General features: G+C 49.9%; 1 long non-coding RNA gene across 1 annotated transcript; it reads left to right on the forward strand.

Annotated features, from left to right (window-relative positions):
* Positions 1-338: 338 nt before the first annotated feature.
* Positions 339-8837, forward strand: LOC148054223 (uncharacterized). Its single transcript, XR_015707483.1, has 5 exons — positions 339-552; positions 990-2015; positions 2634-2710; positions 4191-4265; positions 5140-8837. It is a non-coding gene; the product is annotated as an uncharacterized LOC148054223 (long non-coding RNA).
* Positions 8838-10709: the final 1872 nt, after the last annotated feature.

Consider the following 10709-nt stretch of genomic DNA (forward strand, 5'->3'; position numbering starts at 1 on the left):
ACCCTGGTCCTGGTGTTTCCAACTTTCTTCCAGTACCTCCACCCCCCTCCGGGAAACAATCTCCCTCTTATTATGCTGCAGCAGAGGCTCTCCCAGACCGGCAGCCTCCCAGGGGCAGCAAGAGCGGCCGAGCACCCCCGCTCAACCCCTCCGCTCGCCGTTGAGCCCCTCACCGCGCCCCCAGAGCCTCCCCTCACGGAAGCGCGAGGGCGGGGCTACGCGCCGATCAATCCAGCGCCAAGGCCGGGGCTCCTGGCCAATCCCCTTTGGCCGCGCCTCAGCGAGGGTATATAAGCCTCCCTGGTAACCATTAGGCCCGTCGGTGCGGGCAGCGCTGAAGGAGGCTTAGGAGCAGGAGAAGGGCTTTCTCTGAGGGGGTTTAACCGAGGGCGGTTGTTAACCTGAAGGGAGTTGGTCTGAGCAGCAGAATTTAACAGGAAACCGCCTGGAGCTCGAGTTGCCAACCCACCAGCAAGTGCCAAAGCGCATCTGTGGTTGGGAGCATGTTCTGAGGCAGCTTTGCTGAGAGCTATAGTCATCGTGGGAAGGAAGGTGCTTGGTTTCTTTGCACGACCACTTAGGGGCTGTAATTATTTTGGCATTGCGTGGTTTGTTTTGCATTGTACAAAGCTTCAGGGGGGTCAGTCAGAAAGGGGGTCTGATGAGGTATGTTTAGCTGGCTGGAGGAAGGAAAGGCTGAAGTTATTAACAGCCTTCCGGCCTCGCTGTTCTTTTGTGATTTCTTCAATTAATGCTGAGCAGGAAAAGCAGTCACAATTAAAATAATACCTATTCAGGATGAAATTATAATTACTGTGGATTGTTTATGCAAATTTGGCAAAGCACATAGGAGCTGAACAGCTGTGCTGAATCTCCTGGTCTAAACGCTGTTCTCAACTATAGACACGGCTCAATGCAACACAATTTTTACCTTTTGATTTTTCTTCTTTTTCATTTATTGCCTCTTTTCTGCTTTTTCTTGTTTTTAGGAAGAGCTGTGTCCTGCTAAGCATGCTGTGAACTCTTTTATGGTGATTGCTCTGTAGGTGTTGAGAAAAACACTTCCAACCTGTTGAGACTGGCAGAGGGCATGTAGCTGGACCTCCCTTGGCTTTAGTTGCCAGGCTATGCTGCTTTTGTGGTGCTCAGCTGGCAGGACATGGACTCACGCGACCACAATAGGAAGTTGGTGCCAGCAGCAGGTGCTTTCTGAAGCATTCTTCAACCAGCTTTTGAGTTTCCTCTGGCACATTTGAGCCATTAGATCTGATTCTTCTGGAAACAAATCCCCACAAAGCAACATCTCCCTTAACACAAACAAATCCCCACAAAGCAACATTTCCCTTAAGGGAAATGGATGCTTACGTGTCAGGAGCTGGCAAGCTAGGATCCTCAAGCCTTTCCTAATGCTACTGTCTAACCCCACCTTTTTTTTCATGCTCTTCCCCTGAGCAAGTTGATGGTTTGATCGCTGCACTTGTTTCTGTGTTTGAAGCAGATGTTTCCATTGTCACACAAGGCAAAGGGACAGCCTGACTGGAGGATGTTGCTATGAGCTAGAAAGCGTCAACATCACATCAGTTTCTCATTTACTTATTCTCACTTGACCTAACTGCTTGCTTAGCAATGCTTTCCTCATTGCAAAGGATGTGTGGGTCCCCCCAAGCTTGGTGGTCATGGTTGTGTGATTGAGAGACTTGATTTGCTTCTGCAGAAGGGCAGCAGAGCTTTTCCAGCCTATGAAAAACGGGGAGCTCGACTGATGGGATGAGTCATCCTGGCCTTGCTCTGCAGGTCAGGTGGAAGCAGGGTGGAGCAGTGGGAGAGGCCATGGTGCGGGTTACTCTCTGAACTCTGAAGCATCCCCAACTAGACAAGGCTGTGCATCCTTACTGTCCCTTCCATCTGCACTGAGAGATTCAGAGCTGATGGGGAGGCAGGCAAGGAGATGTTTACGCTGAGAAAGCTGAAAGCCAATTTGACATCCCTTCCCGGAAAGCCGTGGCTCCCATCTGGTAAGTGGGAATGTTTGTTCTGTAGGGTAAGAAAGTGCAGATATGGGTCTTACAGCAGAAGGTGCACTTCCAGTCTCCCAAGACCGGTCAGGGTGGTAGGGAATGTCTCACTCTGGCTGATGGAGACGTAGGCTCAGTACTAGCAGAGGCTCCCAAAGTATTCACTTGGGAACCACTTTTAGTCTGTTAGTGTCGTTTGGCCCCCTGGGAAGCATCAAGTTGAAATGCAGTGCTATAATTAACAACTGACAGCTTAAATAATGTAAAAGGGAGCTAGGAGGCTGGAAACACATCCTCTCTCCCAGGGGAGGCTGTTGGGGTGGGCAGGCAAGGCAAACATTGCCAGAAGGAATTAGTCCCTCAGATGGGAGCATGTCAAATAGCTTTCGGTGCAGGTTCCGATCTGAGGCAGATGACTTTAGGGAGGAACATGGTCAGTTTGGCACAGAGGTCTCATTACTGGTGTTTTCACCTTCCATGGAACAGTGTGTACTGGGATGAGGTGATACTTTTCTCCTCTTTTGGGAAGGTAGAAGGGACTCTTAATGGATGCAGCTGAGCTGTGATGAGTTTCCTGTTTGCTGACCAGTGACATAACGTTTGACTCTACTTCCCCAGTGGCAGGAAACCAACCGGCTGGCGTTGAGCTGCAGCCAGGCCACAACAGTTCAACAGTTCTACCAGGAGCAAATAAGGTTTGTGTTGGTCAGAGTCCTCTTGAGCTTCTCTTCCCCTTCACACTTGGGAGATAATTGGTAATGGGCAGGCCAGCTATCCTGGCCAGGGACTTGGACTGTGAGGAAGAATTGGTTTAACCCTGCAGGTGTTGTCATCACAGCTGATAGGTGTTTCAGTGTGTGTCATGGTCAGGTTCATGTCCACAGCAATGTCTTTCATTCCTCCTCTTTATCACTTCCACGACCACAAGCAGATGCAACTCTGTCTCCTTCAGCCAATCCCATGAGGAAGGGAAGGAAGCTGTGGCTGAGCCAAATGATTGTATTTCACTTGGAAATAAGCAGATGGAACAGACAGATGGGAGAACAAAGCTATATATATATATATATATATATTGCACAGATATCTAATAACCAATAAAATGGGTCTGGGACCACAAAAATCTCTGGCATGGTTGCCATGGCAATATGCACACAATTCCAATGAGATTCAGGAAAGAAATCTTTTGTGGTGTTAGGGAGCTTTCTAAAACAAAAATAAATGAGATTTAAATGAATGATTAAGGCTGCCTCAAGGAGCACCTGCCAAAGACTCTGCGCCAGACCATCTACCAGAATATGGTGTGGGTTTTTTAAAAAATTGCAACAGTGACAGAGTGTCCTTTGGAGCCAAAGCTGAGGGGCAACAGGAGGACTTAAATTTTGGGGAATTTTAGATATGAGGGGAGTTGGGCTGTGGAAGTCTTTGTCTTGTTAGGGTGGTAGAAGTTTATGTGAAGTCAAAAAGAAACTATGCAAATTCATGGAAGAAAAATCCACAGAGAATTACTCAATGAAATCACAGCCAGCTCAGGAAGTCTGAAAATTATTGGGAGAAAGGAGACGAGGAGAGTGTCGTTCTTGGTTATACAAGTATCTGCCTGTGGCCATCGTGAAGGACAATACTCAGGCCAGAGAGGGTTAAAATGACAGAGATTAAATGACATAAAAATAACAGATTTATAGGGATACAAGCCATTGTCTGCTCTGCTGTCAGTCTGACATTGAGCTGATCGCTACAAGGGGGTGAAATGCTGAATTTCGTTCTCTATGAATTTTTTGTAAATGAAGTCCTGGGAAGAGTCAATGTGTTGGATGTTTCCATTTGTGAGGCTTGAACATGGGGCTTGTTGGAGTTTCTGTGTATTGCCAGCTGCTCTTGTGAGACATTGAAATGGGATAGAAGTATTCACAATCTCACTATCTAAGTCTGTTCTAGTGGTGGTACTATCACAGTCTGTCATCTTCTGTATCTGGGCTTGCTGGGCTCTCCATGTGTGCATTCCCCAAATGGCCAGTTCTCTCCTTTTCTCTGGATTTTCACATCTCATGTTATCAGTCCCCACAGAAGTCCTTGATCTATTTCCTGAAAAACTTGTTCTGCATATTTCACGGTCGAAGTACTAAAAGTACTAAAAAGTACTACCAGGTCTTTGCTTACTTGAATGTGTCCTTTCAGAGTAGGATGGTGTTCTGTGTTCTGGATCAGCACGTTTCCTTCATTAATGAGCACTGGCCTGAATCCTGAAAGCAGGTAAGATTCTGAACTTGCTCATAGCTTATGGCTGTGGTTGCCTCTGAGATGTCTCAGGAGAGTGGTGACTCACTGAGTCTCTCGCCCTTGTGCTGTGTTGTATGGCTGACGTGGAGATTTCAGGAAAATTAGTTGTTCCTGCTGTAGGAAGGCTGTGTCAAAATCCACAGCAACCAAGAGCATTTGGGCACTGCCAGCCCTCTTTGCATCAAGGAGCTAGAAAGGAGTTGGGACTCTTCTCCAGGGAGCCACAAACCTTCTGCTGTCCTCAAAACAGGCATTTGCCCATGGCGTAACACCAGAGCGATTCTGAGAGGTGGGTTGGGATCTGCCTGGGACCAGATCACCAGGTTGGCCCTGAGTACTGAAACCTCTGGTGTTACCACCTGGGAGCATCTGCGTCTGGTCGCCTTGGCTGGAAACAGAAACCAAGGAGTGAAGGCCCTGGTGTAGCTTTTATCCCTACACCTTCCTCAGGCCCTTGGTGGGAATCAGGATGCAACTGCCCAAGACCAGTGTGGTATGGATTAGGCCTGCCACATCCTCCCTTGGATGTGGGGAGAAGCAGGTACCCCAGTTGCCTTTGGGGCAGGGTATCTGCAGTGCAGCCTGGCTGTGGGAAGGCAGGCAGGGAAGCAGTGTTTATTCAGAGTAAGGAAGCAGGTTGCTGGGTGAGCTCTGTGTGGGAAGGGGGCTGTGAAGCGTGATGCTTTGGGTGGATGAATTCTAGGCAGGCTTTCCTAGAATGGACGAGGTGGAGGTGAAGGGAAGTGAATGCCATGGAGATGCATTGGCCCTCCCCTCCAGGCTGAGCTGCCAGGGGTTGGGGTGTGTGTGATGCACACAAGTACCTTGGTCTGGTCTCTTCCAACAGGTTTCTTCCCCCTCTTGCGTGCCCTCTCCATCACTCCTTTAGTTTGCAGACACTCGCGTTCACGTGCAAAGCTACTACCAGTGCTTCAGTGAGTGAAGGGGTTGCCTGAGCTACATTGAACCTGTCTGCTGGGAAGTTTTGTGCTACACTGATCTGCTCTGCGACTGCTTCTGTGAGGAAGAGGGGGAACTGTTTGCCTTTGTGAGCATGTGGGGATGGCTGCTGGATGAGAGACCACCCTAATTCTTCAGTGGAAGCCACCCATTAAGCCATTCCTTTCACTTTTCCAAGGCTGTAGAATGCCTTCATCGGCAGAAGAAAGGGGGTTTGTGTCGCAGCACCCAGAGGACTGCTGTAGGTTTCCAGGGAACAGGAAAAGAGAAATCTCTGTCAGATAAAACACCAGACCTTTTTTGCAAGGAGTATTCTGCCTGGGCACCCCTGCTCTCTGAAGGAAGTGCCAGGTATGGCTAGAGAAAACAAGTACCTTTTATCCTGGAAAGCAGGCTGGGAGCCTCCTAAAGCTGGCCAAAAATTGGTGAGCGAACTGCAGGAATCCTACAGCACCATGCAGAGCTGTGGGCCTTGCACCATAGCTTTTCCCAGTCCTTAACTAGGCTTCTTCCCTGCACATGGAAAGGCATCAATACCAGGCCCTCCAGGACATCTCTGGGTCTGGGGCTCACATGCTTGCAGGCTACAGTGCTTTTTCACAAAATCTCATGTTACAGACTCATTAGGAAACCTGAAAGAATTGTTCTGAGAAAATCCTTTAAAAGCTGACATGCCCAAATGCATATTGGCTAACAACAGTTTGAATCACAGTGTTCCTTCATGCTCTTTGTTTCCCAGACCACGTGGGCCAGTGTTTAGTGCACAATCTGGATTTATCACTGGTTTATCTTAATGCAGGAAATTATCCAAAAAGAAAAAAAAAAAGAGGGAGGAATCGGGGGGAGGGCTCATGACTGTTGGCTGCAAATTTTAATTTGGGTTTGGCAGATGAGGGGAGTTATTCATGGAAATCTTGTCCCGAAATAACACTGAGCCTGCCCTGCGCCAGCCAAGGCAGGCAAGCACGTGTGGAATTTGTCTATTCTTCCCAGCTGTGGGGCCAAGCAGCATGCAGGGGGTGAGAACAGGCATGCTGGGTCAGACCAAAGGGCATGTGGCTTTGTGGCTGCTTGCAGGCAGTGCTGTTTCTTGAAGCATGTAAGTAATATGGCAGAGATAGACGGTCTGGCTCTTCTTGTACATGTTCCCTCACCAAGAGCAGATAAGGGATTGTTTTATGCCTTAAAGTCCTGTTGAGGAAATTTCAGTGAGTGCATCTCACCCCATGCCAAGCCTGTCGGTGGCTTTGGCTCCTGCAAACAAAAGTGAATCCTGCAGTGTGCAAAAGCATTGTCTTATTTCTTTTGCACCTGCTGATTTTTTATTTATTTTGAGTTCCATCTTTCTAGTTCTTGAAGAGTGAAGAATGAGCAGTATTTGCTCCCCAGTCACTGTCTTAAGACCTTACAAACCTCAGCCATTTCTTTCCTGTCACTGAACTCTCTTCCAGGCTGAAGATTTCTAGGTTAAGTCCATCCCTGTAGAGGAGCTGTTCCACACTTCTGATCTTTGATTCCTTTTAATTCTGTTAGAAGGAGCAACACGGACACCACATCAGTCCTCCATCCCTTCTTGCACGGCCATAGGAGAGAAAGGCTGAAACCATAACATTCCTCTGCCAGCAAAGCCAAAGCATCTTCTATGGAGCATGGGCCCAATCCATACTACAGGAAGGAGGAGGCAGCAATAATCTTAAACAAGGATTACAGCTGTGCTGCACAGAGGGTTCTAGGATGATTTGTGCACAGGACAGTGGCTGCTTGCACCCAACAAGACTTGTGATAGCCCAGAAACATCAGATCTTGTCTGTGTGCACAGATCAATATCCATCGTATGCTCTTGTTTTCTTGTGGGAAGTCCCAATACATAGGGACCATATTAAGCCCTTCCTGCCTGTGCTCTGTTGCAAAGAGTCCTACGTTGATGGAGCTGCTGGCTGGCAGGTGGTGGCTCATTCACAATATCTTCATCCCAAATGCAGTTTGACAGACCTCTGGTACAAGTCCAACTTTTCAGGAGCCTTTCTCAGGGAAACAGGCAGCCCCTTCTTTGCCATGGGAGGAAGGCAGTGTGTATTGCTGCCACCAAAGATCCTGGTTTTTTGTTTCCTTGTAATGGTGCAAACAGGAAGGAAGTCTGATAAGGTCCAGAGACTGATGAGGGGAATGGAGTAACAGCCAGGATCAGACCCAGGTCTATAGCACAGTAAACTGCATACTGCAGTACTTCTGCAGAAGCTGGGCATCACTGATGTTATAGATGGGGAAACTAAGGCACGCTGCCTGACTGAAACAACTTAGTTATCAAGCAGCCCAGAGCCAGGTGGAAATGATGCTGAGCTCTTTCTGCCCCATCTGTCATATTGTTTAACCAGGACGGGGCTCCAGCTGCCCCAGGAAAACATGACAGAACCTCGCAATGATGGACAACTGCATTGCTTCAAAACATGACTTCCTTTTTACACAGTCTTTGCTCTTGTGTAACAAACTGGCTCTGTGTCATTCAAAACTCGCTCTGTTTCACGCAAGGTCCTGCAGAATCGGGCCCTGAGATGCTGACCTTGGCCAAGTGATTGGCAGTTCCCTTCCTGCGGAGGCTTGCGCTCTTCATGTGGTCAACTCTGTGGAGTGAGCTGTGCTGCAGCGTGGGAGCCATGTAGGCGGCAGCTCTTTCAGAAAGGCCAGGGAGAGCTGGAAAATAGACAAGTGCCTGACTGATCTTATTTGAGCCTCGCTCCTGCTGGCCTCTTGCATCTAAATCAATGCAGGTACGATGCAGGAGGGAAGGGGAGGATCGAGCAGGTCTAGCTCTCCTCAGGCAGCCACAAGGCCACCCACTCGGAACCCTCCCAGCCAGCTCTGCTGAAACAGGAGGCAGCTGTGTGAAAGATTGTTGCCCTGCCATCATCTGAGCCCACACGTGCTCCATCTGGCCACCCCCACCAGCTATCATGCTAAGCACACCCACTGCCTACCAGCCAGCCTCTGACCTCTGGCCTGAGACAGCCCAGTTAGAGCACAACCCACAGGTTTCCCGGCTGAGAACCGGGCTAGCACTGGTACAAGCCATTTGGTTTGATGTGAATGCTTGGGAGCATGTAGGAAAGGAAGAATAAGAGCGGGGAGATGGTTGGGCTGTGCCATGTAGGGAACCAAATACCTGGCTGAAAAACCTCTTACTTCCCAGGTCTGTAGCCTCACTGCTTCTATTGGTTTTTTTTTTTTCCAAAAGGACTTGTATGAGGCTGCCCTCATGCTTTGCCCAGGGAGGCAATGCCACTGTTAGAGTCGTTAGCTTCCTTCCTTATTCTGCCTCCATCTTCCAGCCCTGTTTCTAGTAGGAGTTTCTACACACACATCCCTGTGACAGGCCTGACCTTGACACTGCCTCACACTCCAGGAAAGCGTGGGCCCAGGAGGCTGAGCTCCAGGAGCCCACTGAGAGGTGGGAGGTCTCCACAAGCAGGAGCTGCTGCTCAGTAGCTCAGAGGGAGGGTGCAGGCTGCAGGCACAGCTCAACCTCAGCTCTGGTTCACTGGCATCTGTCAGCAGATGCTGGCCCCGAGGCACTGGACTGGTGCCTGGCTCTTACAACGCTGAGTAATTCCCCTGGGGCCAGGCGGGTGCAGCCACAGCAGTGAGCAGCATGGGATCAAGTTTCTGTTGCCAATGCTAGCTCTATGGCTACATGAAGCCAGGTCATGGCCTGGCATTGCTTTTACACACTCCCACATATGTGTCTCCCTGCATAGCAGAATAATGTTGCAGAATAATGACAAGGGCCTTCTAGGGGGGTCTGAAATACCTCCTGGCGTGTTCTGCCACTTGGAGGAAACTGTGGCTCTGCCCAGCCCCTGTGTCTCCCACCTTGCCTTGTTCCTAAGCCCCTGGATGACTATGGAGTGGCACAAGGAGATGGCGAGGGCTGAACGTGTTTAATCATGAGCATGCTACTCCTCTTCATTGTTACAGGCTTTGTGCTGTCCAGAGAAGATGAGGGAGTTGAGCCTGCTCCCCATGGCATTCTTAAGCCTCACAGCATCCCTGATGCCCCCTGCCCCATGTCTGTGGCACAGAGTGCCAGCATCCTTCCTGCTACCCCCATGAAGTCAGACTTGGGCCCTCCCTGCCAGCCCAAGTCTGGCTCCGTGGGGGGAGCCGGAAGGATGCTGGCACTGTAAATAGCAAGTCATTTCCATTTCAATGCTCCTGCTGCGGCAAAGGGCTGGGCCTGGGTGTGTGGGTGCAGACCAGCTCCTCTCTGCCTCTCCCTACTTTGTGCTTCTTCCCTGCAGAATTTTCCTGTCATCGTATCTGCCCTGCTCCATCACCTTTATATCTGCCCACCACTACCTCTTTTGCTTTATTCTCCTGAACCATCTTTAGATGGGGCTTGAGTTACCCCTCCCAGGGCTTTGAGGTGGCAGCAAGCCAGAGAGCCCAGCACAACACTAGCCCAAAGCAGAGTTGCAGCCAGCTGCTCATCCTTCACTTGCGGTCTCCTGGTTCTCAGGGCCACGAGGCTGGAAGCTGCTGTGCAGAACCCTTTGGGCTCCCCAGGCCCACAAAGGCTCCCAGCTCACAATGGAAATGAGTCCAGTTCATAGCCCTGTTACCTAGAGTGACACTGATTTTTCACCAGCCTCTCTGCATTCTGTTTCCCTATCTTAGGAAAAGAGGCTCTGGCTGCCTTAAACACCAGTGATCCCTGTGGCTCAATGCCAGATCCTTGAATTCAGAGGTCCTTGAATTCAGGGAGACTCTTCCTCCATTGCAGGCAGGGAGAGACAGGACAGCCATTGCTGAGCTGTTCTGAGTCCGTGTATCTGTCCACCCCTTCTTGTCTGCCTACCTGCTGACAAGGCAGAGCAGTGTGAAATCTCCTAGTGGAAAAACAGAGGGAGAAGGGGGAGAATTGCCAAGTGCAACAAGGCAAAAGCAGATAGAGGCAGATAGATGCTGTGCCAAACAGAGATGTCAGTCGCTCCTTCCGCACCAGGCAGGCTGCAAAAGGAGCTGGCGTCCTGGCAGCCGAACAGTGTGGCAGAAGCGGCTTTCTCCTGCCATGGAAACAGAGCCCACAGCGTGGAGCAGCAGCCACCTGCATGGGCTGGTGTGGTTCATGCCTGTGTCCCTGTGCAGAGCCATTCCTGCTTCCTGCAAGGTATAACACAAGTGACAACAGTTTACAGTCACTGACTTCTCTGTGCTCCCCTTCTCTTGTTGAAGTGTGCTTCTCTCCCTGCTGAATTTCCAGTGTATGTCAGGGATCTAGGGCTCTATCTCTCACTAGCCCAGCCCTCTTTGAACACTGCCATGATGTTTGTGCCTCAGGAGGGCAGGCAAGTTGTCCCTTGCCCAAAGATACTGAGTGACATGCGCAAAGACAGAGGAGACGCAGTGGCACATCGAGGAGTTTCAGAAACTGTCTTTTATCAAAGCTTCGCCTTGCCCAGG

This window comes from Nipponia nippon, unplaced genomic scaffold (assembly GCF_047370975.1).
Source record: "Nipponia nippon isolate SJK-2023a ecotype South Korea unplaced genomic scaffold, ASM4737097v1 scaffold_32, whole genome shotgun sequence".
Lineage (NCBI taxonomy): Eukaryota > Metazoa > Chordata > Aves > Pelecaniformes > Threskiornithidae > Nipponia > Nipponia nippon.